Here is a 21,052-nt window from a genome sequence, read left to right as displayed (position 1 = left end):
AGAACTCTCAGCCCAGGCCTGCAGGGACCAAGGCCTTCCTGAGTGGGGCCGGGGAGAGTCAGGCCATTAGTTCATTCTGGCAGCATCCTGTTCACTTAGGCAGGCTCCTGACTCCAGGCCACTGAGGAAGAAATGTATCCCACTGCCTTAGTCCCTTTGAGCTGCTCTAACAAAATACCACAGGTTGAGTGGCTTATAAACAACAGAAATTTGCTTCTCACAGTTCTGGAGGCTGGAAGTCCAAATCAGGGTGTTGGCCAATTCAGTATCTGGTGAGAGCCCGCTTCCTGGTTCATAGCGGGTACCTTCTCAATGGTCCTCACATGGCAGAAGCCGAGGGGAAGCTCCGTGGGTTCTCTTCATCAGGGCACTAATCCCATTCATGAGGGCTCCATTCTCATGACCTAATTACCTCCCAAAGGCCCCACCTTCTAATACCACCACCTTGAGGGTTAGGATTTCAACAGACGAATTTTGAGGGGACGCATTCAGACCTTAGCACCATTCTGAAAATTTCCCTTCCCTTCTCTTTTCCTTCTTTCCTCCTCCTCCTCTTCCTCCTTCTCTTCTTCTTCTTTCTCTTTCTCTCTCTCTCCCTCCTCCTTTTCTCTCGCTGTCTCTCTCTCCCTTTCTCTTTCCTTCTCATAAGCATCATCACAAACAACCATTTCCAAGGAGGGCTGATTCCTTTTGCTGAACATTTTGATCTGATCATGAAACATTAACCTGAAAGTGATTCATCAGGGGGTCCTGCAGAAGTGGTTTCTCTGTGTGTTCATCAGTCTGTCCTCTGTCCCTTGGTTTCTCTCCTCCTTGACCACAGTAAGTCAGTCCATCTCCGTGTGCCTGCATCTATTTTTCTCTCCCTGCCTGCTGCCAGTTCTCTCTGTGAACCAGCAACAGTCCTGGTCATAAGACATTAGTCAGTAGAATGGCAGCTGACCTTACTGAAGTGGCTTGCTGCCTCCCTGCCAGGAAGTGCTTGGAGTCTGTGCCTGAAAACTGTGGCTGAACCGCGGGGTATGTTTGTCTGCTCCATGCTCCACCCTGTTTTCCTGGTGTCAGATTCCAAACAGAGCTACCTCATGTTCTAAGAAGATGAACAGGACAGCTAAGATGTTCAGGAATCTCACCAGCTTGATTGTTTAATATTTGTTCATGCTGTGCATTAGACGAGAATGAGCAATGGGCACGGCCCTTTTCAGGTGGGGCACCATTGAGGAATCAGTTGGTGCACAGACATGATAAGAAACATCATTCATTGGATGCCTACTCTGTGCCAAACCTTATGTCAGGCATTTTATAGGCATTAATTCCAATCCTCACAACCACCCATAGTGGCAGATATTGTTAACTCGATGTGTAGATGAGGAAACTGAGGCTCAAAAGGGTTAGATATTTGCCCAAAGCACCCCATCAGCAAGTGACAGACCCAAGGTCCCCGAAGCCCAAACTGTGCACTACAATATACTTGCTCCCCACCTGGGTGGGCAGGATGGGGTGAGAGAGAAAGTGTGCATCCCATTCGTTTTAACATCTCGGGGGGCAGTTGGTTTGAGTTGGTTTTGGGAGAGTAGATAAATACAAGGGAGATTCTGTCCCCAGTTAGGGAGTTCCATACTCAGGGTGGAATTCCTGGAAAGGAGCTGAATAGGGAGATCCACAGACCAGCTTCCCACAGAATCTGTCCCCAGTGCTCTGCATGGCAGATGACAAGCACTCCATTATCTTTGGGGACCTGGTCTTGATCCTGCCTCCAAGACTGGTGCTTGTGGTCTGGGTTTTCTCAGTGATAGAATGATTAAGTTCGACTTTATCTCTGTGTGGAACAACTCCTCCTTCTGACACCCGCTTCTGGCCTCCAGTACCATCAGAGATTGGCTGGCGGAAATGAAAAGAACAAACTCCTTAGCTGCAGCTGTTGGCTTGGCCACTAGGGGCGCGGTTGAGTACATGAAGCAATTGGGCACCTCTGGCCTTGCTTCCATAGGCACTGAGTTCTACTGCAGGCCCCACGCTTCCTCATCCTGCCTTCCAGTCTGGGACCACCTTCCCCCACCCCCGAGTTTAAAGTAGGGCAGAGAACAAGCAGGCTATCCCCAGAATTTGGGGGTGTGGCCTTGTTCATGAATGTCTCACCTGCCAGCTCTCATCCAGCCTCAGAGAAAGCCCACCTGCTCTTTCTCTCCATCTAGCTGGTGTCAACCTCTTGCTGGCCCAGACTTGTAGTATCTGCCAGACCTTCCCACTTTGCAGTTTCTGGTCCTCCCTCCTGCCACTGCCCGCCAAGATAGATCCTCTTCAGAGACTGCAGAGTATCCTGGAATTGTGAGTCAGAAGATGCCAGAGCTTGAACCCCTTGTTCCAGTAGGGAGGAAAACATCCAACGGGGGGAAAGTGATTTGACAAAGGTCTGATTAGTAACAGAGCCGGGACTGGAACCAGGATCTCCTCATACCTATCCAGGGCTCTTTCCATTGTTCAAAGGAGCCAGGCCCCTTGGATGAGATGAGGCATATAAGAATCTAGAAGGCTCTCCCCTGCCCATCAGGGCTGCTGCCCCACTGTCATTAGTGGCATCACTTCTGGTTTCCTTCAAATATTACACATGCCTGAGGAGGCCCTGGTTGTCATCCAAGTTGTCACTAGGATGTGCTGGTGCTGGGCCTGGAAACATTCTCTGCAGCATCTTCTAGATGGTGATTCTTACAAGTGTCCACAGGATAAAAGGGCCAACTCTGCAGGAGATGCTGAGATGCCAGGATGGAGAGGAGAGTGATCTTAAACAAACCACAAGCCAGGCCTGTAATCGGGCCCACCCCTAACATTTGAGAGGTCCAAAGCAAACGCATAAATGGAGGCCCACATGCCATGTGTCTAAGTATCTGAGTTATAAACCAAGTTAACAAACTGTTAGACAATGTTTGTTCTTTCCCCTTGCCTTGACAAATATATCCTTATAACAACCTCAAAGGCAAGTGCCAATTGCGCATCCTTGGACTTCTGGAACACTGAGGAGCAGGGGGAGTGAGGCCAGCGGGAGACACCCCAGCTTGAGAGTCTAGCCTTCACGCACACTCCACAGACGAGGAAAGAGGCCTGCATGGGCCCAAACATGGGCTATTTGGGCAGGAACTTCCTGAGTCCTGGATACTTAGAGCCCAGAGTAGAAGGGAAGGAATAGACTATGAGCGGGCACCTTACCTGGACGAGGCCCAGAGCAGGGCTCTTTAAAGCATGGGGTCCAAGGCAGGCCCCCTTCCCCATGTATAAGGACAGTGCTATTAAAATTATTTCCATTTCATGGATGAAGTAACTGCAGCTCAGAAGACTTGAGTGACTTCTTACAGGCACACGCCAGCGTCAGAAGAGCCAGGACTTGACCTGAGTCTGCCTGCCTCCAGATCCCCCGCGCTTCCCCTTCACCATGCCGCTTCCCCACCGTCCATCATCACCTGGGAAATGCGGTGAGCCACTCCCCGCCGTGGGTATGGACTTCCATCGCCTCTCACCGTCAGCAAAATGGAAACAATCTCTTTATTGGTCTTGCCGCCTATTCTGTCCCCGCATCCTTCTAGTTTCTCTGAGATACAAAAGCCATGATACCCTCCCTTCTTAATCCCTCGACTTCAGGATAATGTCCAAAGACCTTACCCTGGCCCATCACGCCCTGTTGTATCCAGCCTCTTGAGTCTAGCTCCTAAATAGCCATCCAATCCTTCCACTTCTTGCCACGCCTCTGCCACTGCCCTGGCCATGCTGAATCCCTTTCGGTCCTGCACACACTCTTGCAAATTCTATCCCTCTCCTGCCTCAGGCCTCCCCACCACCTCCCCTAGCCAGCTCCCACCCCACCTCATCTGGACTTAGATGGCATCTGTCAGCTCCCCAACTCCAGTTCCAAGGGAAAGGTTTTGTTAATTATCTTCCTACACTAATAAGCTGTAGGCACTGTACCCCCATGCCTAGCACTGAGTGACACCGAGTGAGGCGCCCATAAATGCTCATTGAACTAATGGGTTCCTTATAAGATAGGAGGTTGGCCTCATCTCCCTTCTGTGCTTCAGCCTGTATCAACCCCTTCTGAGAGATACGGGCAGAGACGAGCCATTGCTGTTGCCAGCATCAAAGCCATATGACAAACACTTCCTGGATCCTCTTGAAACGCTGGGCCCTGGGTGGAAAAGCCCCTCCCAAAGGCAGATGGTAGAAGCTAGCTGACTGGGGCCCAAGGCTGCGAGATCTAATTGCTCCCTGGAGCAGGGGAGGATGTCACTACCCGTCATGTCCTCTGTGCAATAGAGCCAAACAGAAATTTCTTCCTTCCTTCTCTCATTCAACGAATAGAGACCAAATTGTAATCACCATAATGAATACACAGGAGCCTTAGACAATGGAATTTGTCTTTGTGTAGCTTAAAAACTCCTGTGGGAACAAGTGAGACTAATTGAGGGAATGCTTTGTGCTGGGGGAGTGCCAAGAAGGCAGAGACCCAACCCAGCTGTGCATTCTGTGCGTTTCCTTGGGGAAAAGGCAAGTCCTTACAATGGCCCGCCATGTCCACAGGATCTGCCCCAGCACCCCGCCCTGTCACCTCTCTGGCATCATCTCCCACAGCTCTCATCTCCCCCCTGCTTGCTGCACTCCAGTGTGAGGCCCCTTCGTTCTTCCTTGATTTTATCAGGTTTGTTTGCTCACCAGGTTCCTTTGCACTGGCTGTTTCTTCTGCCGGCAACACCCTTCCCACAGATACCTCATGACCAACTCCCTTATCTCCTTCAAATCTTTACTTGAAACTCACCTTATTAACGAGGTCATCCCTGCCCACCATGCATGGGTCAAGCATGTTGTGGTCACTGAGGCTGCCTTGCCCAAGGCTTGGAGGGACTGCAGGGTCAGTGTGGTGCAGTATGGAGTGTCCTAGACTCAGCGTCAGACAGTCCTAGGAGCCCTGCCACTACCAGGAGTATGACTTCGGGTGAGCCCCTCAACCTCGCCAAGTTTGATGTCTCTTAAGTAAGATAGGGAGAATATTTCTTGACTTCTCTATTTCACAGAATTTCTCTAGGATCAAAAGAGATTATGTCTCACTTATCTTGGGACCACCAGAAAGGAAACCACTCTGTAACCTGTAAAGTGGTGTGCTAACGTCAGTGAGGCTGCTGTTGGCCGACATATGCACTCACTAAGATGGTCCAGGTACCTGGGCCGGCCCTCTCACACATCAGTACATCTTGCCTCTTGAAAGTCAAACTAGATCGATAGGAATGATCCAACAGGCAGCTCTAGAATCAGGGTGCTGTCACCGAGTGCAGACTCATCCTCATGGACTCAGCCCAATGTTCTCTGGTCCAAAGGGCCAACTAGCAGGGAAGAGCCCTCAGGTGGCCCTGCTGCTCTGAGCCATGGGGACCCCCCTCCCCATTAGTGGGCTCCAGCCTAGCCTTACAGCATCTCATATAAAAGGCAGCTTCATCCAAAGCAGGAGGCATCAGGTACCCCAAGCACGGGGACGTCTGTTCTTTGTAGTAGTGTTTCCTGACATTGCTACTTACAAAAACCATGCATTGCAGAAAATTAATGCAAGCCTATAGAAAAAATGCTATATCCTCTGTTACCCTGCCACCGAGAAAAAAATCACAGTTAATATATGCATATACCCTCCCAATCTTTTTTTACACATATAAAAGAATTGGATATTAGATCCTAGAATTAAACGTTTCAAAATGTCTTATTTACTTAGACATTTGGTGTTCCAGTCTTGTTTACTTAGCATGAAATCATTAGCATTTTCCTATGTCATCAAATATATTTTGGAAATATTATTTGTGTGGCTACATACCATCCAGTGCTGGAGCTCTAACTATAACTCGTTTGACCACTGCATATGGTTAGACATTAACAACGAAACTGTTCCAACAGACACCTGGCTCTTCCTCCTCCTCTTCCCTCCCTCACTGACTCTCCTGGTCCTCGTCACTGACCACCCTCCTGTCCAGGCATACACCAGGCAGAATGGGAGGTGTAAGGGTGAGGCCCCCGTCCCTGCCCTGGACAGGCTGCCTGTCTATGAGAAGATAGAGGACAGTGTACCCACAAGAAAGCAGAAACAGGAGCCCCAGGCCAAATGAGGGGCTAAGAGATGGGAAAAAGCATTTCCAGATGAGGTAGGACAGCTCCAGCAAGAAGACAATGGAGCACTTACCACATGCTGAGGCTGGAATACACTGGTGAGCAGTGAGGGGGGCACTCAGTATTCAGTACCGGCGTGTGGCCAGGGACAGGCAACCAGGAGGATGCTGAGTCCCCGAATCCAGACTGAGTCTTCTGGCAGCAAACATGGTTCCTGCCCCTCAGAGCCTACAGCCTGAGAGGGAGACAGATACTAATCAAATAACCTCACAAATGAAGATAAAATTACAAGTGGTCCATGAAGGAGAAGTAGGTGAGGTTAGGAGGCTATGTAACCTGGGGTCCCCTCAGGAGGCAGAAGTGCTGTCAGCCCCGTAAGGGAGGAACAGGTGTGTAGACGGACCTGGAAGAGAGTCTGTCTGGAGAGCAGCGTATCAGTGCAAGGCGAGACCCAAAAGGTGGGCAGAGCCAGACCATGCAGGCCTGGTGGCCGTGCTGGGTTTTCATCCTGGGAGGACTGAGAGCTGTCGGAGGGCTTTAAAGCTGGGAGAAGCAAGGATCGGATTTCCATTCTGAAGAGTTTGCTCTCCCTGTGGAGGAATAACTTTCTCTGGGGGAGAGGGTCTGTTGGGGGCCAAGAGTGGGTGCAGGGCCATCAGTAAGAGGCTGTTGCTGGAGGGGAGCAAGCTGATGGTGACTTGAGCCAGGGTAGTGGCAGAGGCGATGGGAAGAAGTGGAAGGATTGGATGGATATTCAGGGGCTAGACTCAGGAGGTTGGGTTGATGCTGTGACTCCCCGGAAGACCCCTGTTCAAGTACACTTGCTGGCTTAGAAGCATTAACCCCTTAGCATGATGGGGTGCTCCCAGGAGCAGGATTTCTTCTTAGACAAAGTCCCTTAAGGGCATCCTAGAGAGAGGGGCAAGGAAGGAAGTGGGACAGGGCCCAGAGAGGGACTTTCGGTGAAGGACATGGCCAGCAGGGGGCAGCACAAAGGTCTTGGGCATCTGTGGGGCTGAGCAGCCATTGAAAACAAGGCCAGCTACTTGCCCGGAATGGAACTTGTGGCAGGTTACTTTGCAGCCCCGTGGCCTCAGTGTGTACATCTGTTCATGGAGATAACAACACCTGCCCAGCCCCCCCAGTGCAGTTGTGAGGATGGTAGATGAGATAAGTTCGAAGGACCCTGCCAACCCAAAATGTCTAGGAGGGGAACTTGGCCATGTCTCAGGCTGCCCTGAGAATGAGGTCAACGTTTAGGAATCAGCTCTGGGGTCAGGGGTCCCAGGAGGAGGTGGAGCCCCAGGATCTGGACTGGAGCCCCCTGTCTGCAGTGAGGGTTGGTCCTAAAGGCCAGAATGGGGCAGCCTTGGCTGCTGTCCTGTGTAATGCCTTAGGTGCCTGGAGCTCTAGGCTCTGGTGGAGCAGGGACTGGATCTTAGATCAGAACTATCTCTAGTGAGCGGTTGACACAGCACAGAGTATTATAGCCCAGGAGGCACCTTGTGGTTAGCGGGGAAACACCTGCGCAGGGGCAGGTCCACCTCGACTCCTCCCAGCTGGTCTGGGAGACAGACCTGGAAGAACACCTGTTTCTAGTTAACCTCTGGTTTCTACCTGGCCTCTCTGAGCCTCAGTTTCCTCATCTGAAAGAGGAGATACCCACGTCTGCCTTGCTGAGTCGCTGTTGGCACATGTTAGGCGCTGGGTGACGGGAGTTGCTGCTGGTCGTTTGAACTCAGCCTGCTTGTGGGTGGAGTGCAGGCTCTGGGCTTGCCGACGCTGGAAGGGGGTTCTCCTGCCCCCTCCACGCAGGCAAACTGCTGACAGTGGCAAAGCCACGTTGCCATGCTTGGGGGAAAACTGCCTGGGTTTCGGGTTTAATAAAAAAAAAAAAATGGGTATTTGGGTTTGGTTTCGTCTAGGGTTTGGCAAAAGCGTGTAGTTCGCTTCTGTTTGCGTCGGGGCGGCTGCTTGGGTTCAGGTCCTGGCCGGGAACGCGCAACTAGAAGGGCTTTAGGACCCGGCTGCGCGGCTCCCGGACCCTGCGCGTCCCAGGTCCCCAGCCTCGGGCGGAGCGGCATGAATGAGATGCTGGAGGGGATGGGACTCAAAGGGCTCGCGGTGGAATAGCTCTGCCGTCGCCAGGCAACCGCCCTGACGCAACGCAAAAAAAAAAAAAAAAGTCCCTTAAAAAAAGAATAGTGCTGAGAATTCACTGGAGCACGAGAGAAAGGGCGGCAGAAGCCGGCTCAGCCCCCGAGGCCGGGGCCAGAGGCTGCGGAGCCGGGAGCCCGCGTCGGGAGGAGGAGGCGGGGACCCTGCTGACACCCCTGGAAGGGGCCGCGGAGCGCCGGCGAAGGTGGGTTCGCGGAGGGGCGGGGACGTTCCCAGGGCTGGGGGCCGGGCTGGGGGTGATGTGGCTGGGGAAGGGACTCAGAGCGCCGCAGGTCCCCAGGGCAGACAGTGGCGGGGAGCAGCCCTGCCCGGGGCAGGGGGAGTATCGATTCCAAAGCGCCCTGGAGGGGGCACCCCGCGCCTGCCCGCGGGAGAGCGGGGTCCTGCCTCACCCGCTCCTGAGGGCTCACTTCCTGCAGGGGGAGTGGGACAGTGGTGGCTGGATTCCATCTCCCATCTCCCTCCTGGCCTCTTCCAGCCTTAATATCTAGGTGGAGATTTGGGGTTCGCGGTCTGAGAGGGAGGAGCCCCACTCAGTCTCTCCAGGTCTGCTCCCAAACCGCTGGTCATCTTCAAGCCCGCCGTATCCCCTCTGTCTACTTCAGGCTGGGTGACATGGAAGTTCCTGGCCCCAGCATGCAATCCCCAACTCAGGAGAAGTGACCCAGGGCACTTGGGCCCAAGGGTGCTCTGAAGGGCTGAAGCCAGTGTGGGCAGAGGGAACTGCCCAGCCCAAGGGCCCTCCAGGAATGAGCAGGGCAGCGTGAGGCTGGGCACCCCTGGTCACTGGGAGACAGCAGGAAGGTCTGTGGTTCCAGGCAACAGGGCGGGTGTCTCTTTCCACCAAGTCAGGTTGGATGTGTTCTGCTTTTTAAAAAATCTCTTTCCATCAACTTAGGTTGGATGTTCTGCTTTTTAAAAAATCTCTTACTGCCTGTGTCTGGTTTTCATTCTCCATGGTGTGTGGTTCCTCCTGAGAGGTCTGGAAGGTGGGATTGTCCTAAGTTGGTGGTCCACGGCTGCTGTCTTAAATCCACAGGCAGGTTGTCCCAAATTGTTTCCACCAACTCCCAGCCGTTCCTGGTGAGCGCCGGATGAGGGGAGCCCAGGTCCTCGTCAACAGGGTGATCCCTAAAGTGCCCAAGGGAGACAAGGCTCTAAACCAGCTGCCCCTCTGATGCCCTGGAGACAGTCCTGCCGCCCACCAGGCAGGGGATGGAGTGTAGAAAGTGCTGGGCAAAGTGCTGAGAGAGCAGAGGTGGCCGAGGCGTGTCTAGCTGGACTGCATCCACAGGATGGGAGCTTCTGCCAGCGTGTGTTTAAGGGGCTTGGCAAAGCAGCCACAAACTGTATAGTGGATGAAGATGACAGCTCTTCCCTGAGCACATTTACCCATCAGGCACTGTGCGAGAAGCCTTCGCATCCACTGATCATTTTATCCTCACAATTGCCCTTTGAGGGGACATTACATCCCCATGTTGCCAACACAACTCCAAGAAATTCAGTAACTTGGTGCAGCTCACGTGGCTGGTGAAAGAGCGAGTCAGCCTCACGTGCCTGACTCCTAAGACAGTGCTCTCAAAGGAAGGCTGCTTTAGGAGATCCGAGGAGAGGGGCCCAGAGAGGGGGAAGAAGCAGTCACACCCAGATGAAATGAGAGCTGTGTGTCGGGGTCGTCCTGTGACCTGGGAAGGTCCCTTGCCATCTCAAGGGACCCAGTGGAGCCAAGAAAGCCATTTCTTGCATCAGGAGCCTCAACGGCTCTGCAGTGGGGGATGGCTTGCTTCAACCCTGCTCCCTGGAAGCAGAGAGAAGGGTCCTCCCTTGCCTCTCTTTTCCTCCTTGCCCAAAGACCCCCAACTTCTCATGCACTTGTTCCCGTATTGTCCTCCCAATTACATGCATGGATTTCCACTAAATTAACAGTCTCACTTCCATATCTACCAGCTTGGCCTCCCTCCAAGAGGGACTCTGGCAGGCAAGTAAATTAAGGCAGTGCCTAACTATTTGCTGAGAGAGATCCACAGAGCCCCAGGCCAACAAGGGAGAACTGCTTGGCAGGCTCCTCACACGCTCGGGCGGTTTTCTCTAGGTAAATTTTGCTAGTGGAAATCTCCCTTGGCCCTGCAAGAGCGTCTGGAATTCCCAGAACCCTCTGGGAGCTGTGTTCTCTCTGGCAATGGCTCTCTGCTTGATTGGGGTGTTGAGCTACTTGCAAAGGTGGAAGATGAATGATAATCTGAGCAGTTTACTGCCTGGTTTACAGACTAGGGGTGGGGAAGTTCTCATTCACTAACTGGAAATCCTTTAGGATTAACCAGCATGGCTCTTAATGAGCAAAGGTACCCTGGGTTTGGATTGGGGTGAGGAGAAAGGAAGGAAAGGCAAATTCTCACGCAGACCTTGAAGGTCTGAGGGTGGGCTAAATAGAGAGCAGTGGGCTGTGGGAGCAGGAGGAGAGACTGGAGGTGAGAAAGTGTTTAGAAGGAACTCTGCAATCATCCTGTAGAGTTTGAGCTGCCACGGAGGGTCAAGTTGCCAACACGAGTTTGGAAGGCTGCAAATGTCAGCTTGTCTGCCGTCAGGACAGTCACCCTGGTGCGTGAAAGCCCAGCGCTTCCCCACTCTGACCCTCCCCGCCATTCTCTCTGGAGAGGTGTGGGAGAGGAAGGAAAGATAAAGAGAGAGAAGATGAGGGGCTGGCCCCGTGGCCGAGTGGTTGGGTTCGCGCGCTCCGCTGCAGGCGGCCCAGTGTTTCGTTGGTTCGAATCCTGGGCGCGGACATGGCACCGCTCATCGGACCACGCTGAGGCAGCGTCCCACATGCCACAACTAGAAGGACCCACAACGAAATATACAACTATGTACCAGGGGGCTTTGGGGAGAAAAAGGAGAAAAATAAAATCTTTAAAAAAAAAAAATAAAAAAGAGAAGATGAGCAAGAGGAGAAGTTAGAGGCTTGTGCTGGCCCACACCCTTTCCTCTTAAACACTACCCCGGTACCCACCGCCACCCCACAGTGCTCGCCCATGACAAACTCCTCAGAGAAGGGAATGCAGAGAGCAGCAGCCCGTTTCCCCGCGGGTGGGCTCTTGTCTTTCGTGGGAGAGCGTAGTGAGCGCCCCAGCACCAAGGGCCTTCACACCAGCTCCCCTGCCCAGCAGCCTTTGCAGAGCCCCAGGAAGAGGTGGGGGGTTCAGCTTCTCCAGGGCACAGAGGCCCCCTTTCTTCAAGGTGATCTCTTTAGTACAGCCAGAAATTCCCCTCGGTGTCCTGATCCAAATGTAGGAGCTGGTAATGGGTCCCCAAAGACTTCCTCATAGGGCTTGTCCCTTGGGACCTCGAAGGGAAAGTACAGCTGGTTTTCCAGGTATGTAATGGCCCGGACAGTGACCTTGGCCATGACCAAAGCTTATTGAGGGCTGAGCAGCATTTCCTCATTCCAGGAAGCCAGCAGAGCCTCTGCGGGTGCATTTACAGGTGTGAGGCACCGGGGACGCTGTGGTACTCTGAACTGACCTAAACTGGTTTGGGCATGACTCCCCGGTTTTGTTGTGTTGTGTTCTTTTGTATATTGTCTGACGGCAGCCACTGAAATAAAACTTTGAGGAAGGTGAAGGCAAACCTCATTGTCAGGTAGAATGAAAGCAAGCCTTACACCAAATTCTGCCGCATGTGTAGAGATTTTATGAACAACTATTTATTAGCAAACAGGTCCACCAGAGTCCATACCACCTGTTCTGGGGCTGGTTGAAGTCACGACCATCTGTCTCTTTAGGCGCCCTGACCACACCTCCCCCGAGATCTCACTAGATCCCTTCACCTTGCTCTTTCAAGAGTCAAGAGTGGTTCGGGGGCCACCCACGTAACCGAGTAGTTAAGTTTGCGCGCTTCGCTTCGGCAGCCCAGGGTTTTGCCAGTTCAGATCCTGGGCGCAGACGTGGCACCGTTCATCAAGCCATGCTGAGGAGGCGTCCCACATGCCACAACTAGAAGGACCCACAACTGAAAATATGCAACTATGTACTGGGGGGTGTTAGGGCGAAAAAGGAAAAATAAAATCTTTGGGGAAAAAAAAAAGAATGCCTCAAAGTTTGCCTGGCCGACCTATATATCTTGAATACCTCTGTTTTCACCAAGGAGAATGCATTTCTAATATTTACTCTACTAGTTATCAAATGCCTGGTGTTGAGCAGAGAGAAAGACAGCCAAAGCACTTGCCATAGCCCCTCTGGACTGCGGACCCCCTGCACGAGGGGGCCAGCCTGGGAGTGGGGAGTCCCGATTAGAATGCACCCTTGTTGAATGCAGCTGGTTGCAACTAGCCGGAAGATAGCACAGAGAACATCTCACCATCTCTGTGAAGGGTTTTAAGGTCAGTAATAGACATCCTACCAAGGAGGCATAAGACAAGGGTCCTGCCCTCAAGGAGTGTGGATCTGGTTAGGATTGCAGACGAGAGAAGACGATCTGTGCAGCCCAGATCCTGGGCTGACAGTAAAATGATCTTCTGCACATTCTGGAGCACACAGATACACAAGACCTATCTTTAATGGTTTGACAGCCATCCCCCCTTTCGATAGGCCAAGGAGAGGTCCAGCCGAGCACTGTCATGGGTGGAGGTGACAGTCCTGTTAGAGGCATAACTGAGAATTCACATACACTCGCTGGATCCTTCCAAGGCTTTGAGGTGGGTTCCGTTATGATCCCCATTTCATGGATGAGGCACCTGAGGCCTAGGGAGTTAAACTGATTACCCAAGTTCACAGAATTAACGTCAGGACTGGGCTATCCACCCGCGTCCACCAACACCCAGCCCTGAAACTACCAACCCGTCTCTCTCTCTTTCTCCTGCTCCCAATTCCTTCCCTCTGTGAGTTAGGAACTCAGGCAGCTCAGCAGCCCAGCCAAGCTAACAGTCAAGCTGACACAAGTGGGGAGCAGGGTCACACATCCCACTTTCTGTTCTGCCTATGCGGTGCCTGAGACAAATGTCCCCTCCAAGCCCCACTGTGGGTGCTGTGCTGCACCTTGGGTTAGCTGCAGGCAGAGCTGGACATGCTGGGAACCACCTCCTCCACCCGAGTCCTTGGGAAGCTCCCCCCACAAACACAGGGAAACGCTAAGACCCTTCCACCCTGAGAGGTCAGCACGCCCAGCCGGAATCTGAAGGTGGAGGGGCTTGCATAAACACGGAGCACACCATGAAACTTCTTAGGAAGTCCTTGCAAAACCAATGGGCTTTGGGACTTGCAAAGCAGAGTGAAATAGAAAGCAAAGCTTCAGAACAAATCCCATTCGAGTGGGACTTGGTTGATTCTATTTATTTGAAGTTGGAGCCAATTATCCTGTGGATTTGGATAGCCTTAAATCTGCTTTGTCTGGGCACTGAAACAAATGCCAGTTGGGGCATCCTTTGGTGGGCCACACCCTACGGGGGGAGGAGGTACCTCCCCAGTGTCCTTAGCTGTGAAACGGTACCCGGAGTTTCAGTCAGCTGTGAAATGTTGCCTGTTCTTGTAGCTGGAAAACCCAGTTGAACTGCGTTCTGCTTTGATCTCTGCAAATTGCTTTAAAGGCCATTCTGTGTCTGCTTTCTGCTGCCTAATCCCTGCTGCCATGGCCTTTGGCCAGAAAAATCCTGTGGTCACATGCAGCGGTCGGCAGGCTGCCTCAGCTCCCTCCTGGACATCTCTGCCTGGTCAGGCGTTTTCGTGGAAGGAGCCTCTGCTTCAGACTCTGCGTTTCCCATGGCTAATTCTGCCCTGCTTCCTCCCCCACTGCACTGCTGGATTCTCAGGCACCTTTCTCCCTGCCTGTCACAGCACAGCAGCCCTTTCCCAGGGCCTCGCAGCTCTGGAAGGGACACAGTGGTGGCAACTCTGGGTGGCCCAGCAGCAGTCCCGAGTTTTCACCTCTCTTTCGGTGAGGCAATAAATTAGATGGATGGCTCCCAGGAGCTAGGGCCTCTCCCCCCACCGACAGGCAAGCACAACTCTTTCTTGGCGATTTTCTCGGCAACTTCTTTCACCGGGCAAAATGATAAAGGTTTCCCCATTCCCAGCCTTACAGCAGGAGGCCTGTGTGTCTGATCTCAGCAGCCAGGAGCAGAGCCCATCAATTATTCAGCATGGACTGAGCACTTTGAATGTGCAAAGGTCTTAACGAGAATTTTTATAGATTCTTGCCTCACAATATCCCAGGGAGGCAAAGCAAGGTTTCCTCATATTCTAAACAACGGAAGCTCAACTTGGAATCAGAAGATGTTGGTCCAAGCCCAGCCAGTCCCCCAAACAGTGCTGTGTGACCCTGGGCAAGTCTTGTGACTTCTCTGGTTTGTGGTTTCTCTGTGGTATAACTCTCGGAAAGGCCTCTCCAGCCCGGTCCATCGTGTGTGCGAAAAACATTTGTAAACCGCAGTGTGATTTCAAAATGTTTGTGATCGCTCTTGCTCTTCCAGGGGTGGAAACAGAAGCCTTGAATGATAAGTTGAGGTGCAATCATTAGCAGAGCACGTTGCAAACTGAGCTTCGCTGGGAAACACACCTGGAAGAACGCAGGTAAGTGGGTCTCTCTGCCCCCCACCCCCGTGGGTGCAGCTCCGGGACGTGGCGACAACCCCCCTGGCTGCTGTGGTCTAGACTCTGTGCGTGTTTGTCAGGGTAGAAGGAAGTGTGGAGGCCATTGCACTCAAACTGTGCATTTCTCAGGGGAGAAGCAGAAGCCCTGAGAGGGAAGTGAGGGGCCGCAGTCACTCAGGGTGGGATGGGCCCTGAGCTGACTCCCAGGCCAGGGGCTCTTTTCTCTCCCACCAGGGCCGGGTCTGTACAAAATGGTTGCCTCATACCCATCCCCAGCAGCAGTGCTGGGACCTCCCTTGGGGAGTGGCCTGAGGCTGCCTGGAGCAGGAAAGTGAAGGGGAGAGAGGATCGTAGCCCATCGAGGCTCCCTGCCCCTTCTGGGGTCCTGCACTGGGCCTCACACCCATCTGCCCATCCTCCACACTGGCAGCCTCAGGTCTAGGCATGAAGCTGCCCCTGGGACTGGCTTGGGAGCCCCCCACCCAACAGAAACACCATGGACAGATCAAATGAGGTCTGTCCCATGCCAAGCACGCCGCTCTAGTTCCAAGAAATCACATGACTTTTATGAGGAGGGGGTTCGCGTTGTGAATGGGGGAACCTTCCTTAGGCTCAGGTCTTCCTGCAGTCCGCTCCTGCCCTGAGAGAAAGGCTCCTGCCTCGGAGAGAAATCCTCACGCTGCAGTGGCTTCGCTCGCCAGTGTCAGCAGAGAGGGACTCCAGTCTAGGTGCTTGAGTCCCATTCTCCTCACCTGCCCAGATCAATTTTACAGGAAAACAAAGCATTGACATAAGAATATTTAAATGTTATTATTTGCCCCTGGGAGTTGTAAGAATGCTGGGCTTTAAGATATCGAAACACTGAAAGGACTTGTTCCTGTCACTTTTCTACTTATGAAGCCATTTGGGGACATGGTCACAATGGTGGAGTTGAGAAGACTGGGGCCAAAATGATGATTCCTTCACTTGCCTTCGTGTGACCTGTAAAGTCAGGATAATTCTAGTCCTATCTCAGGGTCATTTCAAGGGCTCAACTAGACATTTGCACAGTGCCTGGCACACAGTAGCCACTGGTTCTCGTCCCCTCTTCCTCTTGATTCTAAGAATTTTCATTTATCTCCATCTTCAGATAGAGAGAAAATGGCCATTTATATATTTCTTTTATTTATATAGAAAATATACATTAAAGTTGAGCTGGTTATACCAAGCAAATAGCTATGAGAAGTATGGGGAAGAACTGGAGACAGACTGCCTCCAGGACCTCACAATCCAGTGAAGCTGGGTTACACAGGCCTTTTTGATGGCAAAGGACAGAAGCCCAGCTTAAATCAGCTCAAGTGAAGGAGTGAAGGTGTTAGTGCATAGAATTGGGAAGTTTAGGTCTTTGGGCACGGCTGGGTCCAATGGATCAAAAGATGTTGTCAGGTCTCTCTCTCTTTCTTCTTCCCGAAGGCTTATTCCTTCTTCCTGCAAATGGGCTTTCTCCATGAGGCTGAGAAAAATGGACCCTGGAAACTCCAGGTTTCTATCCTCCCAGCTGAGCTGTTGCAGCTGAAAAGATACCCTATTTCTCCAAGTGTCTATATTTAAATCCCATGACAGTATTCAGATTGGCCTTGTGCATATCCATTGGACCAGTCACCATTGCCAGGGAAAGGGCTAACTGATGTCTAAGCCTGGATCATGTGAGCATTCCTAGGGGTGGGGGCGATGGGCAGAGACTGACTCACAGTCCCTTCAGAACCACCTGGAATGATGCAGGGGTGGTCCCCACAGAAGGGGGGGCTCAACTAAGACATATCTGTCCACCTAACAGGTTCATCAGAGATGTAACTAGATGATAGGATTCAAGGAGATAAATGGTCAGTCCATCAGACTGGTGCAGAAAAGTGCTAAAAAATATATTTGGAGAGGAAGTGCTCAGTTCCATTCAGAAAGAGCATAGAAGACTGGAGAATGAGCTGGTGTTTGAACTAGGGTGGAAGACTTAGTCAAAGGCAACTATGTGGTTATGGGGAAAGGATAAAACGTAAAGTTGAGATCAGCCTCCCAAACCACCCCTGCCCCCCGATTCAGACTCACTAGAAACATTCTGACCTTGAAAGCCTTACCCATGGCCCCTCAGGAGGTCTCCTGTAGACAGGAGACCATCTAGAGGTGGGAAAACTCTGGCTGGAATCTGTTCACTGATTCACAGCATCACCATCCTCAGCATTTATTGAGCATTTGCAGAGCCTTGTGCTCAGGACACACAGAGGAAGTAATCCCCTCCCCATGGAGGAGCTAGACATCTGGTCAGGGAGAGAGGACACTCCCACGGCTCCAGGTTGTACACTGTGCAGTGGGCGTGATGGAAGCCAGTGCTGGCGAGAACATTCAGAGAGGAATGGCCTGGAAGGTGGGGTGTCCTTGAGAGCTTTGGGGGCAGGCAGCCCTCAGCTGAGCTCTGAGCCAGAGCTGTAGACTCAGTGAGGAGGAGCAAGTTCCCAGGTGGGCCAGTGATGGACAAAGGGATAAAACAGACTATCCAGGAAGTCCTTCCCTCATTCATTCAATGAGTTGACTCAACACTTACTGTGTGTCGGGCACTGCTCTGAGTGCTAGAGTCACGGTTGTGAAGAAGAGAAAGTCACTGCCCTCAGGGGTGAGACACATGACAAACAAGTAAACAAATCTCTGTATAACATCATAGCTAAGAGTGATAAGAGCTATGAAGAAAAATGAAGCGGGGACATCTTGATAGGATGGTCTGAGCTGGTCTCTGTGTGGAGGTGACACCTGAGCAGACTTGAGTGACATGGGTGCATGAGAGCAGGGGGAAGTCAGTTGATGGAGCCGAGGCTCGAAGGCAAGGAGCACAGCCTCAGACTCTTAGAAGAAATGGCTGGATTCTTCACAATGGTTTGCTGCTTGGCAGAGTAATCCACGTAGCAAAGGGATGGCTTCCAGGAATTGGAAAATGGGGATTCTCCTGCGGTGCACTCTGCCCTGGGGTGTAGATCATGGGTGCATTTGAGGAAGACGCCACTGTCACGCACAACCCTGATACCTCCCCGCTTCCCTTACTAGCGTCCCCCACCACACACGCAGAGCACACATGCAACAATATAACCCACCCCTACACCCCCACACACATACACACATATATATAATGTCCCAACACAATTCGCCCCCACCATGCACACACAATTGGTGTCAAGGGTCCGGTCCCTGCATGATGTCATTCCCCCGTCTCAGGCACTTCCAACACCGGCTCCAACCAAGACCCAGACCTCGAATAAAGATGAGCCTGGAAAGATGATCTGTCTATCTGTGTAGGGCCAACCAGCGGGTGTCCCCTCCTGCTTCAGTCACCATGGCAACGTCTGACAGGAGGGAAAACACGCTCTCTGGCAGCTCCTCCCAGCTCCCTGGCTCCTGTGAGCAGCTGCTCTGTGGGGCACAGAGCTGTGTCCCCCAGCCTCTCAGTCCCAGTCATTAGTGCTCCCAAAAGTTTGCTGAGCACAGAAGGGATTCCACAGCTTCCATCGGCCACCGAAGGTCAGTCCTGAGTCCCCCCCTGGGCTCTCCGGTTAAGATAAGCATCGCGGTTTTATGATTAAACCCGGACGAAAGAGCCTGCCTTGTCACAGCTCTGCCTCTGCGCCCCAGACCTACTGACCCCTCACCCACCTGGAAAAAAAGGGATTAGCTGCTTTAGAAAAGGAAAGAAAAAGATTCAGGTGTGAGTTCTGGCCTGAGCCACGCTGAATTTTTTTTAAGTTTATAAAAAGCATTATAGTCTGCCAAGCCCTTTCCCCTCACTCTCGTTTCACCCTTGCTACGGCTTTGCAGAGTGGAACAAATGGAGGCTGGAATGAGCCCATTTTCAAAACAGGGGCCCGAGACCCAGGCAGGTGGGGCGAGGTGACTCTTCAAGTCTCACAGCTCCCGTGGGAGTTGGGCTCCGGCCTCAGAGTGCAGACCCACAGCCCGGGGAGCTGGGGCCCCCTGGGCCTTGCTTTCGCCTTGGGTAGAAGGTGGGGCTGTGTGGCTCTGCTGAGAGGTGGGAGGTGGACCTGACTTGGCTTCCAGTCACTGCTGTGCACACTGTCTGAGGCCCTGCCCACTGTCCAGGCTGGCCCTGGCCTCCAGCAGCAGAGCAGTGAGTAACAGACAGTTGCAGGGGTGGGTGGTGGTGTGAAGGCAGGAATGGACCCTTAAGACGTCCTGTCCCCCAAGACCTGCCTTGCTGAGGAAACTCAGATCCTGTTGGGGCCTAAGCCACGGTGTAGCCAATTCTTCATTGCAGAAATGTCCCCGCAGGAGACAGAGCACAGCAGTGGCGCCCACTGCCAGTCGCTCTGTGTCCCTCACTGTGTCTTCTGCCACCTCTCTGCTCATTCACCTCCTCCCTCCGGTGGCCGTCACGCTCCTGAGGCAGGCCAGGGGGTCACTCCCTGAAAGAGAGCGGCTCTGTTGAGTGTGCTGCATGTGTCACCAAGCCTAAAGCCAGAGCATGCCAATTTATGCACAAGGACCCGTGGGTGGCACTTCTGCTAGAAGGAGCAGTGTAAGTGTAAATTTACACATATGGAAAATTGTCACTACGTCCTCATCAGGTGTTGCCCATAATAGATGGTAAATTAGGAAACATATCAACTATGAAGGCAGATGGACTGTCAGTAAAACTTCTTTAAGAGGACAGTGGTCATCACCCTGTGGTTCTCAACTGGGGGTGACAAGGGACACATGAAAACATGGGGAGGGGAGCCTTTTTTCGTTGTCATACTATCTTATGACACTACTTAGCCCTCAGTTACGTATTTTGTCTTTCCAAATGAATTGTACGTCCACCCTCAGTTCGGTGAGGGTTCTTGGTTGTAAGCAACACAAAATGACCATATTGTACGGTGTTCACAGAAGTGGGAGGAGGTAAAGACCCAAGGGAGAAGACAGGCAGAACCCGGGGCACCTCCAAAAAACAGAGAGGTGGAAGGCCGAGTAAATTAAATGCTCTGAGACCAGCTCAGTGGAGTGCTAGGTTTTTACTCACACGACACTCTCAGAACACTTCTGACACCAAAGGTGTGAGTTTTCCACACGAAACGATTCTTCAGTTCTCTGCAGACACCAACTGGGTGTCCTACAATTTAAGGTAATTTTGACACTATCTACCTTAATTTAGTGTCGGATCTCACAAGTTAAGGGCTCAGTCCCACAGACTGCCCCACACCTGAGATGCCAATTGCTAATCCCAGGTTGTCATCTGTATTTCTGACCTACTGGCTATAAATTGGGACTTGCCCATAACCCCCTCCTCAGATTTAGTAATTTGCTAGCATGGCTCACAAAACTCAGGGAAACACTGACTTACATTTACTGGCCAGAGGGAAGAGGTGTCTATGGCAAGGTATGGGGACCGGGTGCAGACCCTCCATGCCCTCTCCAGGCCCCACCCTCCCAGCACCTCCACCTGTTCACCAACCTGGAAGCTCTCTGGACTCCTTCGGTTAGCGTTTTTATGGAGGTTTCATTATGTGGGCAAGATTAATTAAATCATTGGCCACTGGCAATTGATCTCAACTTCCAGGCCCTCTCCCCTCCCCAGAGGTCGGAGATGGGGCTGAAACTTCCAACCCTCTGATCACGGGGCTGGTTCCCCTGGCAACCAGCCCCCACCTTAGGGGCTTTCCAAAAGTCACCTCATTAACATAAACTCAGTGGGGTCGAAAGGGGCTTGTTATGAATAACAAAAGATGCCTCTTTCACCTTTGTTGCTCTGGAGCTGTTTCAAGGACTGGGGGAGAAAAACAGTATAATAAGAAACACTCCTATCCCTCTCATCAGTTAGGAAATTACAAGGGTTTTAGGAGCTCTGTGTTGAGAACTGGGGACAGAGACCAAATACATATTTCCTGTTATATCGCAATACCGTACCCTCCAACAGTCCTTAGCGACAGGATTTGGCTAAGATGCTGCTACCTCCCCTGCACTTCACATCTGCCTCCGAGGCTCGCCATGGCCGCAATGAACCCTGACCGGCCCTCCTTCCTGGCCCTACGCCTACCAGATTGAGGGGCCTGGCCCTGGGCATCTGATTGGCTAAACTCGAGTCACAAGCTCGCACCTGGTGGCCAGAGCACTACACAGCCAGGGAGGAGGGGGTCATGATCCTCTGG

At 52.3% G+C, this 21,052-nt stretch overlaps 1 protein-coding gene across 1 annotated transcript in view; it reads left to right on the top strand.

Annotated features, from left to right (window-relative positions):
• Window positions 1-7,927: 7,927 nt before the first annotated feature.
• FAM167A (family with sequence similarity 167 member A) overlaps window positions 7,928-21,052 on the top strand; it is a 41,538-nt gene continuing 28,413 nt past the window's right edge. Inside the window, exons 1-2 of the mRNA XM_001497918.5 lie at window positions 7,928-8,494; window positions 14,771-14,870. The gene's annotated coding sequence lies outside the window, so the exon portion shown is untranslated. The remainder of the gene's footprint in view (window positions 8,495-14,770; window positions 14,871-21,052) is intronic.

This window comes from Equus caballus, chromosome 2 (assembly GCF_041296265.1).
Source record: "Equus caballus isolate H_3958 breed thoroughbred chromosome 2, TB-T2T, whole genome shotgun sequence".
In the NCBI taxonomy this organism is placed as follows: domain Eukaryota; kingdom Metazoa; phylum Chordata; class Mammalia; order Perissodactyla; family Equidae; genus Equus; species Equus caballus.
The sequence above is the reverse complement of the archived record's forward strand: the minus strand, read 5'-3'. Positions and strand labels throughout refer to the sequence as shown.